The following is a 20,363-nucleotide window of genomic DNA, read 5'->3' on the forward strand; positions in this document are numbered from 1 at the left end:
AATTATTTTTGATTTCAATCAACAAGGATAACTCTCTGTACTTCAGAATTATATTATACTTTGTTTTGTAAGAAATTATAATGTAAGTATTATTTTAATAAAATGAGAAGAATATTTTAAGAGTTTGTGTTATTAAATAAACCTATAGCGGTAGATGAGCCTTTGTTCATGAGGATGAATGAACATCATTATTCTATTCTTCAAAATACAATTAAGTAATTATGATCCTAAGTGTAATGTACAATAAATAACATATATATCATAATAACTATGAAAAGCAGTAAATTAGAGTACAACAATAAAAAAGTATAACAATGGACGTGATAGCTTAGTTGGCAAAGTAACTGGAACGCGATATTCTGGAGAATGCAGGGTCGAATCTCGCACGTGTCTAGTATTTTTTTATTTTATATTTTATGTTTTCTATTTGAATTTTAATTTAATAGTAAGAAATTATTACATAATAATTTCTTTAATTTTAAAAACATATTCTATTTACCTGTACTTACAGTATACAGTATAAGATATAATAGATTTTTGTCACTAAAGAAATTTAATATTATGGGTATTATTCTTAGCTATAATTGGAACGCCAGCGATCAATATTTTGAAGTCATTAAATCAGTTACGTTATCACAGATAAAGTAAACCTGACGACTTTGTCTTGCGTGAGACTTTAAACTAAACTTAAGTTAATAGAAGTTTAATTCATAAACTTCTAATACATTATGTAGTGATAGTGAAGTTGTAAAGTTTGAGTTATTTCATGTGTTAATTTCATTGTAAATATGAGAACGCACTCATTAAAAAAGTTTTCATTGGCAAGTAAATAATTAAATAATAAACAGAAAATTCAGTTTAATTTAACAAGTTATATACAATTTCGCAATAAAGCCTGTTTTACTAATGGGATTCTCATATCACGGAGCTTCACGCTAATGAGTTGCAATAGAGTTAGTATAATTAAATGTATTATATTCGGTAAGTCAAAAACGTGGGACGCACATCATTTGTCCTTGATGGTTTATTAAGTGCTTAACATAATTAAAATATATAACAAAATAAACTAAAGTACATATGTACCTAAGTTACGTTATTAATAAATAATAGTTGTCGATACTACGCAGATTTAACTTAATCATAACATAGAAATCAATATTATTTTAATCAATATTCGATGTTATTATTTTCTACTATATATACCACAGGTTCTGGTTTACATAAACGTTATCGCGCTGTATATTCTAAACCGACAATGGATCTACTGAGTACGCTACAAATTCGAAAATAGAAGGATGCGTGAATGCATATTATCCTTGATAAATATTAAACTTCTAGGAAGATTCATGGAAAATCCAATATGTAATATTACTTACGAAATACACGTTCGTCTTCAAATCGATGACTTCAATCAAATTCGACGGTAGTAATATTTAGAAGCGTCACAGTGAGTATATACTGTGTAGTACGAGTATAAGCTTTGATATTGATCAAAGTAATAGATGCTTCTCGATTAACGATATTGATGTTCTCGGTGGCTTTATCTATAGCCCAAACGTAGGCCAACACAGGTTTCGTATTGAGTGACTAAGTGCACTCTTATAGTCAGACAACTTAATGACCAGGCTAATGGCTGACGCCGAGGCCGCTTTGTAAGAGACTCAGTATTCCCAATAGATGTTATATAGTCAGCCATTAATATTTTGATCTTAAATCAGTTCTAGGCATTCGTAGTTACATCAAACACATGTCTTACTTGAATTAATACTTATGTAATACATTCTGTTTTTTAATAAAGATAGTTGAATGCAAAAAATAAATTTATTCTTAAAGAGAAATATAATAATTGAGATCTGATATCAAAAACCTTTTTTTATAATATTAAGACAAAATTATTTTCTTTTCTGAATCCACTAAATACGGTACAACGTTAGAGGAATATGTTGGAAATAGGAATATTTAACAGGCTATGACAGGCGAGAGACAACACGTTGTAAAGACTTATTACATATATTTGCAATTACTTTTTTAGTACTTTTTCATTTTTACCTTCTTTCGGTAATCTTCATTTGTGGAAAAGAAGGAAAATAATTTATATTTTTTGTTAGTAAAATATTATTAAACATCGCAATACAATAACGACGAAAGAAATAGCTACAAAGTATTTGATTTCTCAATGAATAATATAAATCAAGTTAAGCAAACATTATTGCGTAAAGCCATTTCATTAAACAGAACGTACCTTGAGAGATATATGTACGTGGAATACGGTGTCATTTTGGTTTTTAATTATCATTTATAACGTAAAATGAATGGGGCCCATAAATTCAATCCTAGAACGTCATAATATAGGATTTCTCGTTCAGTGGACGAACCGCTCGATAGTACTGGGAGAAGAGTGCAGTAAATCACAGAACAGATCGCATATAACGTGACATCAAGAACTCTAAGACAATATTTAAAAAATTGTTTACGTAATACTCTGAATAAATCTATGTTTAAATATTTTTATTCCGTTAATAAATTTTCAAATACACTTTCAATGTCTTAGCAATGTTTAGATTTGTACTTTTGTATGCAGCAAGCAATTGTTAAACAAATTCATATCATGAAAATTGTCATTTTTATAGAAATAGTTTGTATAGAATTAAAATATAAAATTAGAAAAATAAAGTAACTTTTTCTTTTTATATCGCACAGTTGAGTGATTGTTTATAGATATTTTAATTAATAGGTTATCGTTAACACAGCGCTTTCCTCTTAAAAAGAATTTTCTTTTTTTAAATCTCAACTGCTATAGGATTTAAAACCATCCACTTTTTTCAAATTTGCAGGCTCTGAACACTATATAATATAAAATAAATTATAATAAATATTTCGTTAAAGTTTGATAAAAACAGTAAATGAATATTTTTAATATTGTACATCTGGAAAGAAATATTTAGGCAGTTATTTTATTACATAGTTTGTTGCAACTGAATAAATAGAAAAGAAAAAATATTAGGAAAGCGTTATACACTTATGGCTTGAGTTTTCCAAAATATTTACTGAAAAAATAATTTTCTTAGAGGGAAATACATTTAAATGGAAAACTCAGTTAAACGAGGAAGTATTTCGAAATAGTTGTGGCGGGTAAAGTAAATATTTTACAAAGGAGTCCAAAGTGAATGACTGTAAGCAATCTGCCACCACGACGTCTCTAGAGGCTTTCATTCGCTTATAAGAAATAGGGTAGAATTGTTGTGCTGCTCTGCACACTGAATGTCAATTCCATTACATGCACAAACAAGTAAAATAATAACAAAGGCTTAATTATAAACAACAACATCAAATGAACATAGCTTTAACAGCGGTTTTTATTGCAAACAATAATGGATATTTTACTTTTCGTAAAATTGTGTCATGGGATAAGTCGAATAGTTCGACCCTATGCCTACTCAATGTACAAACTGAAAGTCGAATAGAGTTGGCCTCGAATTAGAAGACCCGGGGAGTAATCTATCACAATTTATCCAAGTCCAAGCAGACAATAAAAGATTGTCTCGAGTTCATTAAGCAGTATCGGTGCTATACAGCAACGGCTTGTTTCCGATTACGCAACCTAGATTGTTGGCCGCCGTTATTTCATTTTCATTTCAGGCTCATCCGAAAGTTTCACTATAATTGCAAATTTCATTACACCACTCGATAGCATATGAATTAAAAAAGTAAATTTATACCAATTTAAAGTGCAAATTTTTCTAATATATTTTGTAGGACATTTCTGATTTTTTCTTGCATTCAATATTAAGTATCTTTTCTTAAAAACAATCTTTTATAATTCGTTAATTTCTAGTATAATACGTTGGAGGACCGCCAAAATCTACTCCGCGTGTTTTCATCGATTACATAACTGATATTTTCATGTATATATCTCAAAGCGAATATCCTCACATTTTTCATTACATAATCTTGGAGTTCATGGAGTATCAAAATATCTAACAATAATAAATATACTCTACAAATGTAAAATATGTGATGGAGAAAAAAATAAGAAACTCTTTTCTCATTCAGAATAAGTAGGGTAGTCGTATAACCCTAGTTGTGGAAAAGAAAGTTAATTTAAAATGTAAATTTCAACTGATAGAAATCTTTGGTCCAACTAGAAACCTTTTATGAACGTGATCATCACTTCATTAACCGTAACGAATAGAAATTAAATAATTTTGTTAATAATTTCTTAATTCCAAAATAATATAAAAACAATAGCTGAAAATAAATATCAAATCAAATCAATATCACATTGCTGATCAGTATAATTTCAGTGTCAAATGTTACTTCTAAATTCAAAAAACAATAAATTCTTTAATCATGAAACATTGAATCTCAAATTAAGTAGAATTACATTTTACAATTCTTTTTAATAAGTGTATATTTTAGTTTTATGAAATCCCAAAGAGCGGTTCTCCGTTTATTATCCGTGGAGTTGGTACACTAATGAATATAATTAGATAAGTTTGCCGACCAGCTGCTTTCGCGATATAATTTGTTTTATATTTAAATAGAGATAAACACTGCAATTTACCTAAAACGCTCCTAAACTAATATGATAATTTAGTTAGAATTATGGCAAAGAGAGGAATTTTGTCAAAATTTATTCAGCGTATGTAAAGGGTCATGATGTAAATAAGGAGTATCTGAAAAATATGTTTTATTAATAAATTCTTAATACGAAGTTTCAATTAACTTAGCTAACAGACAAAATGAAAAAAATGTTTTATCGAAAAATTTAAAAAAGCAAGGAATTTTTAGTAAATATTGTTTGTCATCAAATTTTCCTGGAAGCTATTTCTATTCAACGATTAGGTTTGAATCTTGTTAAACCGTAAGTCAGTATTAGTAAACTCAGTGTAAACAAGGGTCAGCGAAGGATCCGACATCGGAGGCGGCTATACATTATTCATGCGAATTATTTTTAAATAAAGGAACTTGTCCAGTGTACACAATATGAACATAATTTATATTAAGTAGGTTTGAGATATCTTCGGTTAGGAGCTAAATAAAAATGAAAAAAGGAATATTTTCATGTCACGTTATTTCTACTAATTTTATCGCAAAAAAAAAGCATTATATAAAGTAATAAAACCACTTTAGTACAAAATGTGAAAAAAACTTCTTTGTCTTTTGTTATTCTTATTTCGAATGTTGAAAGGAAAGTTGAATTATAAAAACCTATTTTTTTAAAAAGAAATGTTTTCTGAGAACACTGAGATGAAAACGTAACATTCGAGGAGTTTAGTGTGCGTATAATCCAAGGATTTCCATCTAAATCTCTACAGAATCTGTGGTAGACTTTTAATAGCTCTCTAAATACCGGGCCGAGGTAGAGGGCTCAGATTTTTGCTAAAATTACTAAGCGTAGCTTAGCGAGTAAAGTGGTATTAAAATTAGTAACATTTTCTGGTGGGAACCGGCTCTCCAATTAGCTACGGTTATTCAATTATGTATTATTGTATGTCGAAATAATATTCCCTTATTGTACGGTTTTAGCTCAACCTTATTTTGAAATATTTTAATGAATTTAATGTTCTTCAAATGTATTTAATGACAGCCCTAATTAGTCCTACCTTTAGAGGAGTAAATAACTTTTTATTCCAACTGTTTTAACTCACTTGTTTTGTATAACAATGTACTAGAGTACTAAGGAACCTCTGGGATATTATATATGTTATGTAAAATTACTAATAGAAAAGCCTCAGCACAAACCGGTTTAGTTATAACATTGGCAACATTTACAGTTTCTTAAATATTATATAAGTGAAAGTGTAGCTTGTTATTTAATCACGCAAAATCCAGTGAATTATGTTACAGTGCTGACATACTTATTCATCTATAAGGATGGAAAGCCGCATGTGAGAATTAAATATAATAGTATAGAGCATTAGAATTCAGTGAATCAAAAGAGATTGAGAATCGAATTCTGCTAAAATTCAGCTGGGAATTTGGAAGAAAGGTTAGAATGATTTATGCAGCCTGGTTTATATTCTGTAAGTTCAGATATGAAAAGCAAAGTCCCCAGGATTTCGAACTGTTATACGTAGACTAATGAGCCGTGCGGTGCCAATCTGCCGACGTAAGATATTATCATCCTCCTTAAATATGTGCTAACTTATATAAGTTCTCAAATTATTTTTAAACATTATACGTACATGTATTTTTAAACACGGTTTTTTTATGAAATAACATTTAACAAAATCAAAAATCAATCAATGTGCTGATACCTGTAAAACTAATTTTAATTGATTTTCGCTTAGTAGAATTATTTTAATATAGACGCAAACAAAAACATTCATATAAAAACAGTGCCGGAAAAAGTTTAATTCAATATTTTATATGCACTACAGCATTTTAATGATTTTTGTGTTTAAACTAACTTTTGTATTACCAAAAATTGATAGAATTACAGCATCTGGTAATACTATTATAATGTACTTAAATAAATAGTTAACTCAAATTGGGTAATATTTTTTTGCATAGTTCATTAAGAAACACTATGCAAATAATTTCATATTTTAATTAATTATAATTATAATTTGAAAGGCTCTCTGATGGATTCGACTTTGCAAGGGTATACTTGTTTGTAAATTTTTTTGGACAAATATTTGTTATGAACTTCTTAGTTTATTTCATGTGTTAAATATTAATATTACGTGAGAAATATGTAATGATACTATTGTAAATAAATGTCCCCACCATAACCAAACAAAATGTATATAGAATAATCTTATATAAGTTTGTGGCGAAGGTGTCTTTGTATTTCTGAATAATGCAAAACAATGAAAGCGTTAAGGCTTGTTCACAAACACTTTAATATACGTTTAATATTTATAATACCACCCTACATAGAAGCAATCCAGGTAATATATACATTGAGCCCTGAACAAACAGACAACTTAACACATTTGTCTTTTACATAACACACTTTCGTGATTACGTTTGCGCCTTTGTTTTAACAAAACATTATTATCATATAGAAACAAATTTTTCAACCAATTTTATGCATTGAACGTCTCAACAGGCAACTAGTGGAGAATATTTTCATAATAATAATGCTTTAGAATAAATTGAAACTGAATTATATCTGAGAAATAAAATGTTTAAATCATAAATGTCATTTAGATGTTGTTTTTTGTATTCTATGACGTAAGTCAGTACAATTCATAGCGGTCGTTGGAAGCAATAAATTCATTGATGGTAACTGGCGTCGTGTTTCACGCCTCTCCGCATGATATTCGGTCGCGGTAACAATTCGTCCGCGAATTATCTACCACTAACACCAAATTCCCATTTATGTGATTCTATCAATCGTGGACGGTAGTTATGTCTGTTTGGTCTCATATATTTCTATCCTGTTTATGAAAACGACAAGTTTTCGATTTAATATCATCGGGAAATATTTACAAAACTTCATAAAGTATATCTTACGTTTATGTCTTATAAAATACTAATATATTCTTTTGTGGCAGTACTAAGTATTAAAATAGTTTTATTTTTAAACTAAAATAACTTATAAGATCATGATATTAAAATTCATGTCATAAAATGACATGCTACGTTATATCAGTATATAATTCACATGGTCGTATGAGAGACTTTTAAGATGAATAACATTTTAAATACAAAAAAATATGTGTTAGAGTAAACATTAATCGCTCAAGTTTATTAAGAGAAATGACAAGAGAATTAAATATCAAAGATTTGAATTCGAAAGCGTTAATATCAGAGCAGCTGTTAGGAACAAAGGTGATAAAATAAAAAGAGAAGCAAATTTGTATAGGACAAAGGGATGACTATGGAACAAAGTGACTATAACCAACTTAAAGAGACTAGATTGTCCTATTTGCAACGTTTTATTAAGGCATTTGTATCACTGATCTTCATTCATTATAACCTTAAATATATCAATTAATTCCTTTAATTTATGGCTTTCACTTGTAATGGTATATAATTGTGCAATATTAAAATGACTGGCGCTATGTTACTTAGTTTTATTCTCTAAAGGATACCTATGACTGATATACATGGCCGTAATGTAATATTATTAAATTTATTTCCGCTTGACACAAAGGCAAAATTATTACCGTCTTAGTCTGACAACGTTCCGCTAGTAAATTGAATGATAAAGATATTTTTTATTGCAACAAAGTCTATGGTTACGTGACCAAACATAAAGGAATCTTACCCTTCTATATAAAATGCATTGCGAGGGCATTTTAAACATTCTGCGAAATAAATGCAGAAATTTCTTGAAAAGATTTCTGTAGAAAAACCTTTTAACAGTATATTTTAACTTGTATTTGTTATTTAATCGTTTTATAGAATAAACTATGGGTGACTGGAGAGCTAGAGTTTTTATTTTATTCAATATTTGTTTTTACTTATCGTTCAGGATAAATTGAAAATGTAGTATGTTATATTATTTATTTAAATGTTATATAAATGTATATTATTAAAAAAACTATTAATAAATAAATATTAGAATTGTACTATCACATATATAGGACGTTAAAAATATAATAAAAAGGGAAGAAAAATAAACATTATACTATTATCACAAAATATCCTTTTAAACCGAATTCACACAAATAGGTTTGAGATAGTAATTATTGATATACGAGCATTTATTTGTTATATAAATTCAAAAACATTCGTTATCGAGGGAATTATTTTATGAGTGAGCATTAAAAATTAATTGGCGATTTCCATGTTAATGAAATAGTTTTTTAATTAATTAAATAGCAAAATATAATAATTACTGAGAATTATTGGATGTTTTTTGTAATTTGAGAGTGAGTTATTTAGTCAGTATAACAAAGGCTTCTTCACCCACGGCAAGTGCATTTTGATATTTGTATCATTGTAATCAAAATGTTTAATTTATTAGTAAATGGGGACATGAAGGTGCGTCTGATTTAATGTTGCAATCATTAACTATGACATAAAATTATTTTGCTAACTAATAATATAACAAAGAGCTTTTATCTGAGTGATATTTTATTATATCTAGATAGATTCTCGTATAAAAACAGAGGAAAACATAACCACAGTCATGAGGTTATAATAATTTAGACAAAATTTAACAAACCATTCTTTTATTAACCATTGTATTTCGCTTGTGTTATTTCAATAGCAAATGCCAGGAATTAAGTATTACAAAAGAAAAAAACGATCGTTTATATAAACAGGACCGTATACATAAAAGAAAAAAAATCCGTATTTGTTGGCTGTTAATTTCCGAGTCAATACATATTCTTGGTATTTATTTTTCCTTTATCAATTTACTTCGTTTCTTTTATAAAATATTACACGAGGAAAATAATTTTATATACTTTACATAAGTAACTTTCCAATCGATAATACTTATAAGTCTAGCGATATATAGTACGAACTTTTTTCCTTAGTGACTGTAAGACTCAAGATAATTAGAAAATTGAGGTACACGAGAAAAAATAGATTTATTTTTCTAAAATAACTCAATTAAGGCAAAGCGTCGGAATAAAATTACTCTCCTTTACCCTAACAGATAAAGATCAAGTTAATATTTATATTGTTTGAAACAAAATTTGAAAATAAATTGAAAATAATTTAAAATTTTGGATGAAAAAGAAAACAAGCTCGCTTCTTTATTATGAAAAAGAGAAAATGGAAACGACAGTGAACCGTATTGAATAAATTACAGAGCCAGTTCTATACAGAGTACGAAATATCATTTTAGTATGAAATTGCTAAGGTAATATTTCACCAATATAGATTAAATTATCAGGCAGAAGGTGCAAAAGGTGTACTAGTAAATATTTTTTTAATTTACTAAAAATAAAGTTTGTAATGATCTTCAAAATTTTTGAATAATAATATGCGTGTTTTTTTCCTATTGATTAATTATACCGTGTTACAAGAGATATGAATTTGTAATGTAATGTAAATGTCATTTAAATTATGTGAAATTCATATATCATAAGAGCACTTGCCTATGTATAATCGAGTCTTCTAAATAAAGATTACGAAATGGTCATTATGACTTGATTTATTATTTGTAACTTAAAAATAATTAAATTAATCTAATAATGTTATCTACTGAACCTAACACGGTGCAAAATGTTTCAAGAGCTCTGGTAACAGCTGCTGTTAACCACAATACTAATCGTAATATTAGCTTTCATAACTGCTTTAGCGATTACTTTTAGAAATCTGAACTAGAATTTTTTTTTTCCTGCGTTTTATCGAATACATAAAAACTGTTTCAATTAAAAACCTTTCAATAAAATATATAGATAAAATAAATTCTAGCGTTTTATTTCATATAAATCAAATATCATCAAGGATAAACGTACGAGTGTTGTGTTATGCAATTTGTAAATTTTAATAAAGCAATCGAAAACGTTTTTAAAGTTTGATATATCAAATATTTAATACGAGTGATATATTATCAGACTTGGCGTCGTCGTGCAAAACCAGTTACTTTTTAATATAAAAGTGATTGAATCGAGCGTGAAACTGACGTTCAATCTGCCATAACGTTCATAGCTAGTTCGTATAATTTCGTTCAAATTCAATAACATGATCTCCAGGTTTCTTTTATCTTGAAAAAAAGCATTAAATAAAAAAACAAGTTTTTATAACTTGAACGATGAATGTTGAAGATTTGGTTGTTTGGTGGAGTGCCCATAGAATGTATCCTCCGGCATTTTCGAATCGGCTACTTGAAAGGGACTTCCACGAAATATACGAAATATGTTACTATGATATCTTCGTATTAATATTTCGCCTATCATGAGTTTTAATGCAAAGCTAAATATGAGGCAATAGAATATTACAATCGCCATTATTATGTCATATCGGGTTTTCAACGAAAGCAACAAAATATTTTTATTAAAAATTGTTTTTAACTTAATCTACATTTACGAAAGATCTGAATACTATATTTTATTAATGACACGAGATATTCTCGTAATTATGTTTAAGTTTATAGTAAACGACTTTAATAGAATAAAAATATTTCCACTTATAATCCCAAATTCATCACATGATTCTAGCTTTGACAACAATCATTTAGTTTTTCCATGTATACATAGCACGGTGGGATTCACTTCAATGATTATTACACAATTCATCGAGCTGAATAAATTGGTGATAAAATATAAGAGTATAATTAGTTCTATCTGCGGATTTTAAAGCAAATGGTTCCGATAATTTTAGTATGAAATATCAATCGATAGAGTTCCTACTAACTAATTATGAAACACATGGAATGCTATAAAATGATTCGGAAACAACAAAGTTCGACTAAAAAATTATGAGCTAATAAAATTGGGTGTGACAAACGTCTGTTTGATTACGTAATATGAATTGTTTAAAAATTATTCTGAGTTACAAAAGCTCGTTGAGTCAGTTCTGGGTATTGATATGATAGAACGAAACCAATTTTATATATATAAAATAATTGTTAACAAAAATATTTTATAAAAACTTAAGTAAATATTTTAAGTTAGAAAAATTTGTTGTGAAGCAAGATAACATTTGTCTTATTGTATTTTATCAACGTTTATATAATATCCTGACGTCTTCTCACTTTTCATTTTAAATCGTTAATAACGAGATTGTAAGAGTTAAATATTACGTTCTAGAATTCCATTAATTTTAATCGGAGTTCTTAGGAGTTAATAGGAGAAACCCGCAACTAAGTAATGGGAAATTATATGGTGTTTAGAAGAAATGAATTAAAGAAAAATGTACTAAACTTAATTTACTTTTCTAATAGCAAGTGCTCAAACAAAATTTATGAAATTGCAATGACATGAATCATCACTGTAAAGCTTAATAATATTTTAATTAATACTCTACTTCCCTTACAAATTTTTATCGAGTTATTCAATCTGTTATCTTAGCAGAAACCCACTGAAGCTATTGAAGGTATCAAATTTTGCGAAAGTTTAATAACTAATTTAACTTAATAGATTAATAATTAATATTATTATATGAATACAAAAACTAACACCAATAGAAAGGCATTTAAAATCCAATGTACATAACCTTAAACGACAGGACCGTGTTATTCAACTTACGCCGCCCTAACGAAATATATGGTAATGACTATATGATTTTGAAGCAAATAAGCTCTGTTCACAACAGTAGACACTGAAGAATGAAGTTGGATAGTCGACATAAGAAAATGATTTCTAAAAGTATGGAATACAATTCACTTTTAGAAATCATATTGAACAAACACCAAAAACTCAATATCATTGACCCAATCTTTGTTTGCTCTGACGTCGCACTGCGAAGGCGTCTTTAGATGTCTATTTAATATTGGTCTTTATAACACTAAAACTCCGATTTAAGAAATAGTCACGTATTTTTGTTTCTGGTTCAGTTGACTATTATATTAAATATTCTTGTCGCCATCGTCACAGACGTGTCTCAAGCAACTTATTAAATACTAACTTCTCTTAGGCTATTATTTTTGTATTATATTCCTGCTATAAACAAAGCTCAACGTATTTTATGCAAATTTTATATGAATAGCATGTGGATTTCAAAACGAATTTTATAGTGCTGCAAGTGATCAGAAGGGTTTACCATTACTTAAAATGACTAACATCGACCCATAGATGTCAAGTCTAAATAGAAGTTTGGCAACGAGGTGACTTCAATTCAATTACAATTAGGAATATAGACATAATTTATTGATACATTAATAATACAAGTCAGGTACGTCATAATTTCATTGTGAAATAGACCTAGACGATAAATGAGTAATAAATTTAACCTATTACTCTTGTTCGCCTATTGCCGGTTATTAGAATGTGGTATTAAAATATTTATACAAAAAATATCAATTACAACTGATAAATCTATGTTAACCTTTGAACTAATAATGGTGCCTCATTATTTGTATATATTATAAATGTATATAAGAGGCAAAATAAATATAAGTATGCTCTCACATAACTCTATAAGCACATAGAGTACTGTTACAATAATTACGTGGATTGTCATCTAGAGTTGATAATGGAAACCAAATGTAGTTTGATACAAGGGCTCAAAGAAACTCGATAGTGTTGTTGGAAATGTGTTCGGTTTAGCAGTAATGTAAATGAGTATGTAATAATACATTCTGCTAAATACTTAAAAAAAAATAAAGATGTATTGTTAAACTTTTTTCTATGTCTATATAAACTAAACTTAAAAAAAGCGAAAAAATATTAAATCATAACCTTAATTAAGTACGTCTTTGAAAAACGGTTAAAAGATCTTAGGAAAAAGATTTAGAGATAAGAAAAAAGAAAAAAAAGTTAGAAAATAGTAATAAAGCAACTATTTCTAATTGATTTTAAACTCGAAATACCTTCTATATATTAACACAGCTCTTTTAGCTCTTTAACACATGTAAGTAAAACATACGTCATATTTTCATTTTCTTAAAAATAGTATCCCAAGGGTACGGTTGTTAAATTGGCTAAGATATTTATTAATAATTTCAATAACTATTACCTATAGCAAATTATACAATAATATTAAACTTTTAAAATATCTGAATTGAAGGTTTCTTTCAGTAAAGCAAAGTGCTATTGTTCGCAATTGCCCCTCGTGGGTAATTGGTTAAATCTGTTGTTAAGTTGGGGCGTTTTTAATAAGTGCATTTTAAAAAGTTGATTATTTATATTTGTACCGTTTTAAAATTAATCATTCGATTTAAAATTTATTTTGTTGTCGATATTTAATTATGTTTTATATAGCTATATTGTGTAGTGAATATCGCTCTTAAATTCAAGTTTTCATCACCGCTTTCACAAATGAATCTATGAAGGTTTGATAAAAATATATATATATTTTTCGTTTATAAAAATATTTCATGACAACAAGGTGAAAGTTAATACTTATATTTCTTGAATATTCCGAAAATAACTTTACTATCGTCTAATGAAAATATGAATATTTGGCTGTATCACAAAAATAAATACTTTAATACAGGTAATACAACTTTAATAAATAGCAGATATTAAGAATTTTAAAATCTCTAAAACATGTCTGGACGTTCTACTATATATTCGGTGTGTATATTGCTATATGACAAGTGGCTATTCTTACAAAGACTACTTGTTACAAAGAGAGATAATTGTGAAGAAACGCAAACCGGGTAGCGGACCGTTGGATCAGGATGCAAATTAATACGGGTCCCTGGATCGAGCGCATGAATATGCATGACCGGGTCCCCAGCCCGGCATAATATCCGCATCGCAGAGACGCACGCGTTGCGTTACGTCCTTCATTTCGATGAACGATTTTTTTTTATTAGAATATTTATATTTAAATTCTGTTAGACTCCATTTACACATGGATATATTATTTAACATATTTATTTATTTTAAACAATACGCGCGGTTGACTTATTTACATGGAATGCGGGTTGAATAAAAAATAAGTAATATTTTTCAAAATATTATTTGAAATTAAAAAACATATTAATTTTACAGCAACTTGACATATTCTTTACATGCTTAGGCACAATGTCTATTTTCTTTGTGCTCTAAAGTCTATACTATGAATTGTCAAAGCTTGTCCAAACAGTGATTGCTCGATTACAGTCATGAATTTTATATAGAAATAAAACAATAACCAAAAATAGTAAGAAGTACACGTCATTATTATATAAAGCTAAAATGTGTTACTATAAATCATTTTCTTCAGGTAAAAGTATAACATACATTAGCAGGTACATGCATACACCTATTCATTCTTATAATCCTTTGCAATCGCGGAGAATTTCGAGTTCATAATACCTATTTGAGTGCTTCAAATCTGTTAGTTTGCTGCAAACTAAGCTTTTTTGCATAAAACTAGTCTCAAACTTTAGAGACTTGTTTGGATGCATAACTATCTAGCAATCATTGGTGAAGTAACCTTTAAGTATACTTTGCATTAGGTTCAGGATAACCTGAAAGTAATTTTAAATAGCTTTGACTTTGAAATGAAATGTTATATGATCTACGGAAAAAACCACGTTCAAAGCGTAATTGGAAGTCTTCTTCCACTTTTATTTGTAATTGACTGACGCAATTTACCAAGATTGTAACGAACGAAGGAATAAGCGTTTCTATAGGATTCAAAATATATAATTATAAATATAAAATAACACTAACTTATAATGTAGTCGTAATAAAAAAATAATAACTGAATGATGAGCTTTAGTTCAAGCCAAGTAGCACATTAGCTTACGAATTTCAGCAGCTATTTACCTAATTGAAATCAACACTTGGCATTAGATTTCTGTACGTAGCATGTAGGTATCTATTTTGTACCCGTATTAATCTTTGCTTACTAAAAACCTATATTTAACATAGTATACCTACGTACTATTAAATTCTGCTAATTTGCTTAAATGAAAATGTTTATTTCGATATAATATGCAATTTTTTTTATTATAATTAGACGTGTGATTTTTTTTTAGAATAAAATAAACTAAAATATGTAGCTATTATATGATTTAGACAAGAAATTACATCTGTAAAGCGGGTGAACGTGTTAAAAAGTTTCAAAAATATTGGTTCCTTATAGAAATAAAACTAATATTTCTCGGATTTACTACGCGTTTATAATTATTTTTAACAACTACGATAATGGTTGCTGTATAGTAACCGCAAGTCCAGAGTATGTTGTTAAAAATACTTATAAACGCGTAGTAAATCCTAAAAACATTAGTTTTATTTTAATGAATACTCGCGAAATCTTAGGCCTCATTAGGTTCCTTATGTTCGTAATCAATCGTTACGATTCACATAATTCTTAAACAGAACTGGTTGCTTAAAGAGTTTTTTATTTTGTTGTGAACATAAAAATCTCAACCGAATCGAAGGTGTGGCTAGAAATACATTTTAGTTTGTTTTTTTTTTTTTTGAAAAGCATAGACTTTAAAAGTAACATGGCATGAAGCCTGTAATCAGAGCAATTCCCGTTAGAGATAGCATTTACTACTTTAACTTTCTCTTCAAACTCTCACGTTTGAGGCTTGAAACTACCAACAATAAATGTTCCAGTTAAGTCTAAATTTACTTATATGGTTCTTGTTCAAAATTTCTAAAATGCGAGCATAAAATTGACATGCAGATTGAGCATAATGGAAACTTTTCATAGTATTTATGTAGAATTGTAATATTTTAATCCGAAAATAGCAAAAATTTTAACATTTCACAGAACAGCTATAAGCTCGGAATATAGTATTTCTTATTAATTGTATTTAATCTCCATATTTTTTTTTTACAAATATATAAAAATCCTATTCGACAGATATTTCATTCTAATAAACCAACGGAGGGGTTTTTATGATAGTTGATTTCATGTACATATATGATTATATTTTTAAGAAATGTAAGGAGTAAGTAATATAAAACTTATTTAATTATATATATTCCTCAGTCTATATTAAATTTTATTAACAAAAACTGTGTTATAATGTTCACATTGAGTACAATGCGGGTACAATGGCATGTACAAATTTAATATTCTGGTTCATGTATTTCAATTTATAATTTATGTTTACGAATTAACCGCAGATATGATATAACAACACTTTATGAAGCTATTCAACATACAAAGCGATCTGTTATTATGGAATTATAAGCTAATTTATGAGAAGAAAAATATTTAGAACAGAACACTGAATATAAATTAGATTGATTAATTTTTCAGTTGTTAGGAATAGTATAATAATATAATTATAATAAAAAAAATATATATTCGATCGCTTTAACAGTTATGTCTTTATAAAGGTCAGCCCATATTTTACTAGACGACAGTTATTAATCTAATACTAACGTATACAGACATAACACGGCCGTTGCGGTATGAGTAAGTTCCATTCCACTTAGAACTGCACCACTTCCTGTGATCTCTTGAGCCACTACGTGTCCTGGTTTAACTAGTTCTTGGCCTTTATGAAACTCCTAACGAGCTGCTCCTTATGTAGAGTATATTAGTTAAGTAAAATGATTTAATTGTTATATAAAATACCTACTATTAAATATAAATTAATTTCAACCAGCAATCCTTCCATAACAGCTGCGATAAAAACGTGTATATAATATGTTTAAAGTTAAAATCCATTTATGTATTGAATTTTTCTCCTCTATTTCAGCGATGGAGTTCCAAGTAAAATCTCGTGTAGTGATCACATTGCTTTAATTAAAAATCTTTTTTACAAGCCGCTCGTGTACAGATGCCCTTCTCCAATATTCATTACTCCTCAGGCTACACATACCAACGTTCGGTTTAATTACTTTTTGCTAGAAATACTCCCATTTAGCTGCCTTAGATCATCAGAAACTCAAACATTTTACTAAAAATCAATGTAGCGTAACTAGATGTTGTAATAAATATTTGTAGTTTTAAAACATTTAAGGTATGTCACGCTTGAGCTAAAATGAAATTAATAGCCAGCCAACTAAACCAGCTTGACAAAAAAAAATTATATCGCCTAATGTTCGCTGGCTTTTGGCAGCCAGCTCACAATTTGTCACAGCCAGAGATGTTTATTCAAACGAGGAGATTTTATTGCAACGACATAAATCTTCAAGGAGAGACGCGGTGGAAGTGACGCAGACGGTAATTGCAGGACAATGTTGCTTTTCCCCGCTTTTATTTTTTTATATTAAAATGATTAATTATCTTTCTCTTCATACTGCTTTTAAAAATAAAAATATATTAGGGAATATCATTCAATAGTTAACACAGACTAACAGAATTAAATACTGAACATTTACTTTTGCTATACATCTATAAAATGTAGGTACAAAACAAAGAAACTTTAGACTTAACTTCGTAGTTCGCTAATCAGTAATCAATTACAAACTAAATCAACAGTTATCAATTTCCGGTATAACTTACGAGATTAGAGAAGTTGATAGATGCTCGCCACCCGTTTGAAAATTTCAAATATATATTTGTATAACACATACTAATATGAAGATTGATCTGATCTAACAACATGACAACAGCTATATTACTATTAAGTGACACACATAAAATACATGGCACTTCGAATTGATTACCAAAACTATTATAAAAAATACAACAATTACCAAACATGAAGTCCACGTGGACTAAGTCGTAGGCAAAAGTAATTCAATTCAATAATATAATAGAATTAGGATTACTCGTATATTTTTGGCTGAAAATCAATTTTAATATGTATATCTTTTCGCACATTGGATAGAGTTAGTTATTAACACCGGACGTTAACTAAATTTACAGAGAGAGATAAACATGTTTTTACGAATCTGAATAATGTTACAAAAACACTTATATTTCTCTCAAATCTCATCAGATTTCGATTACCCTTCTGAAATTCAATACTGAATTCTGAATGAAATCGGAATGGTTATAATTTTCGAGATAAAAGTAAAGTATTTTAATCATTCTTGTGAAGTCAGAGAAAGCCAAAACATTATACCTATAGAACCATCAATCATTTATCAACGTAATCATTCTATATTAATCTCAAATAACATTATCATTTATTTATTCTGAAGAGTAAATTTTATTTCCATGAAATTTTAAAACTATAACAAGCACATCATTCCCCTTTGAATACTAAATTATAATATGCTCCAATTAAACATTTACATTTAAAGCTGTCCCAATTGCTTTTAAATTTCGAAGTTGCAACGTATATCAGATAGTTATAAAACAATGACAATTAAAACAGAAACTCATATCCATATTTAGTCAGAGCCAGCAATACGCGGACTAATCCAGATGACCGTAGTAATTCATTCGGGTACGGTACGGGCCACGTCATTATAATATCGGATGATTGTAATATTAGATTTAGGGCAAGTCTAACAAACTATGAGAAAATATTCAAATGTCGGACATAGGCTTACATAATATTGAGCGACTAATAACGAAGAGCCGGTCGTTTCGCAAGCCAACACAACAGTTCTAATAGCGACTCGACACGATTCCTTTGTTGGATACTTTAAACCATATGAGAAAGTTTTCCTGAGCATACGATACATGAAGTCGTCGTAGAAATAACCAGTTTAATATGTCTCTTTTTAATTAAAGTCTATAGAAAATCATCATGATTCATTCTCCATCTATTTTCAGAAGAGAAAATATATGAATAAAAATATTAATGTCAAACGCTAGTTTTAAAAAAAAAATTTTTTTTTTAATCATCTTCATACTAATTTGACGTAGTAAGCAGAATTACTTTGGAACTGTTCCTAACATTGGTGTAGGTATATTATACATCAAAGGGGCTTAAGTACCTACTCAGATATCGAACCCAGTGTAAGATGCTTCTAATAATCTTGTTGTCTCCTGTATGATTGCTTTAGGGATAATCCAGATTACATGTTAATGGGACGAATGTTTCACGAGAATTTATTCGGCAAAAATCAAAGGTCACAAATTGATAATAACAACACTGAGTAAGTTCATACATCCATGTTTAAGCAATGAACCAATTACAAAATATACAAGTGTAATACGTATAATTAATACAGACAGACATTTTGTTCGATTAAAACCTGTTTAATAAAATTAATTTCGTTTGAAATGTTGAACAGGACGGCTTTATTAATATTACTGTTGTATACATTCATTGAAATTGGTGATTCTTTTAGGGGTTTTATTTAAATTCAACTTATATTTCAATGAAGTCGGAGTATCACTAATTTGATTTATACTAATTAAAGCCTTTATAAAATGAAATATTGTTAAAAAATTCTGATTTATTTTAAAGGATTTTTTGTAAAATAAGTTTATAAATATCTCCATAACCATAAGGCACTCTGTAAGTTTGGACTAGTTAACTTTGAATACGACCGAGGAACTGCCACAGTCTTCTCGATAAGCGAGACATTTGGCAAGTGAGCAAAACTGTGAAAGTGTAATGCGAATAATTTAGAACGATCTACGTAATTGATGTTTATAAAGGAAAGCTTAACGAAACTACTCCGGTCACAAAATTTATAATCATATATCTAATGAAACGTACTCGTACATATTACATGTTCACATATTTTATAGAAATAATATTTATTCGCTTTTAAGGCCGTTCTCAAATTCATTGCTCATTTTGCGTTTTATGTGAGTCGTTTAAGGGCAAAGATGACACGAAAAAGAGAAATTATGAGGCATTTTGGTACAATATGTTATTTTAACGGATTCATAACGTACAAGTACCCTTATGGTACATTAACCTTCTAAAAGTACACTAAAAACACTTAAAATAAATGAGGAAAAAAAAAATATGAATAATTTCTTACGTGAATTCGTATTGTGTGATTACAAAAGCGTCAAAAATAATATTCCCTGTCTTT

At 28.5% G+C, this 20,363-nt stretch overlaps 1 protein-coding gene across 7 annotated transcripts in view; it reads right to left on the reverse strand.

Annotated features, from left to right (window-relative positions):
- LOC116779435 (neural-cadherin) overlaps window positions 1-20,363 on the reverse strand; it is a 197,168-nt gene that overhangs the window by 16,617 nt on the left and 160,188 nt on the right. The gene's annotated exons all lie outside the window — the stretch shown is intronic.

The sequence above is a fragment of the Danaus plexippus genome, chromosome 2 (genome assembly GCF_018135715.1).
Source record: "Danaus plexippus chromosome 2, MEX_DaPlex, whole genome shotgun sequence".
NCBI classification, from domain to species: domain Eukaryota; kingdom Metazoa; phylum Arthropoda; class Insecta; order Lepidoptera; family Nymphalidae; genus Danaus; species Danaus plexippus.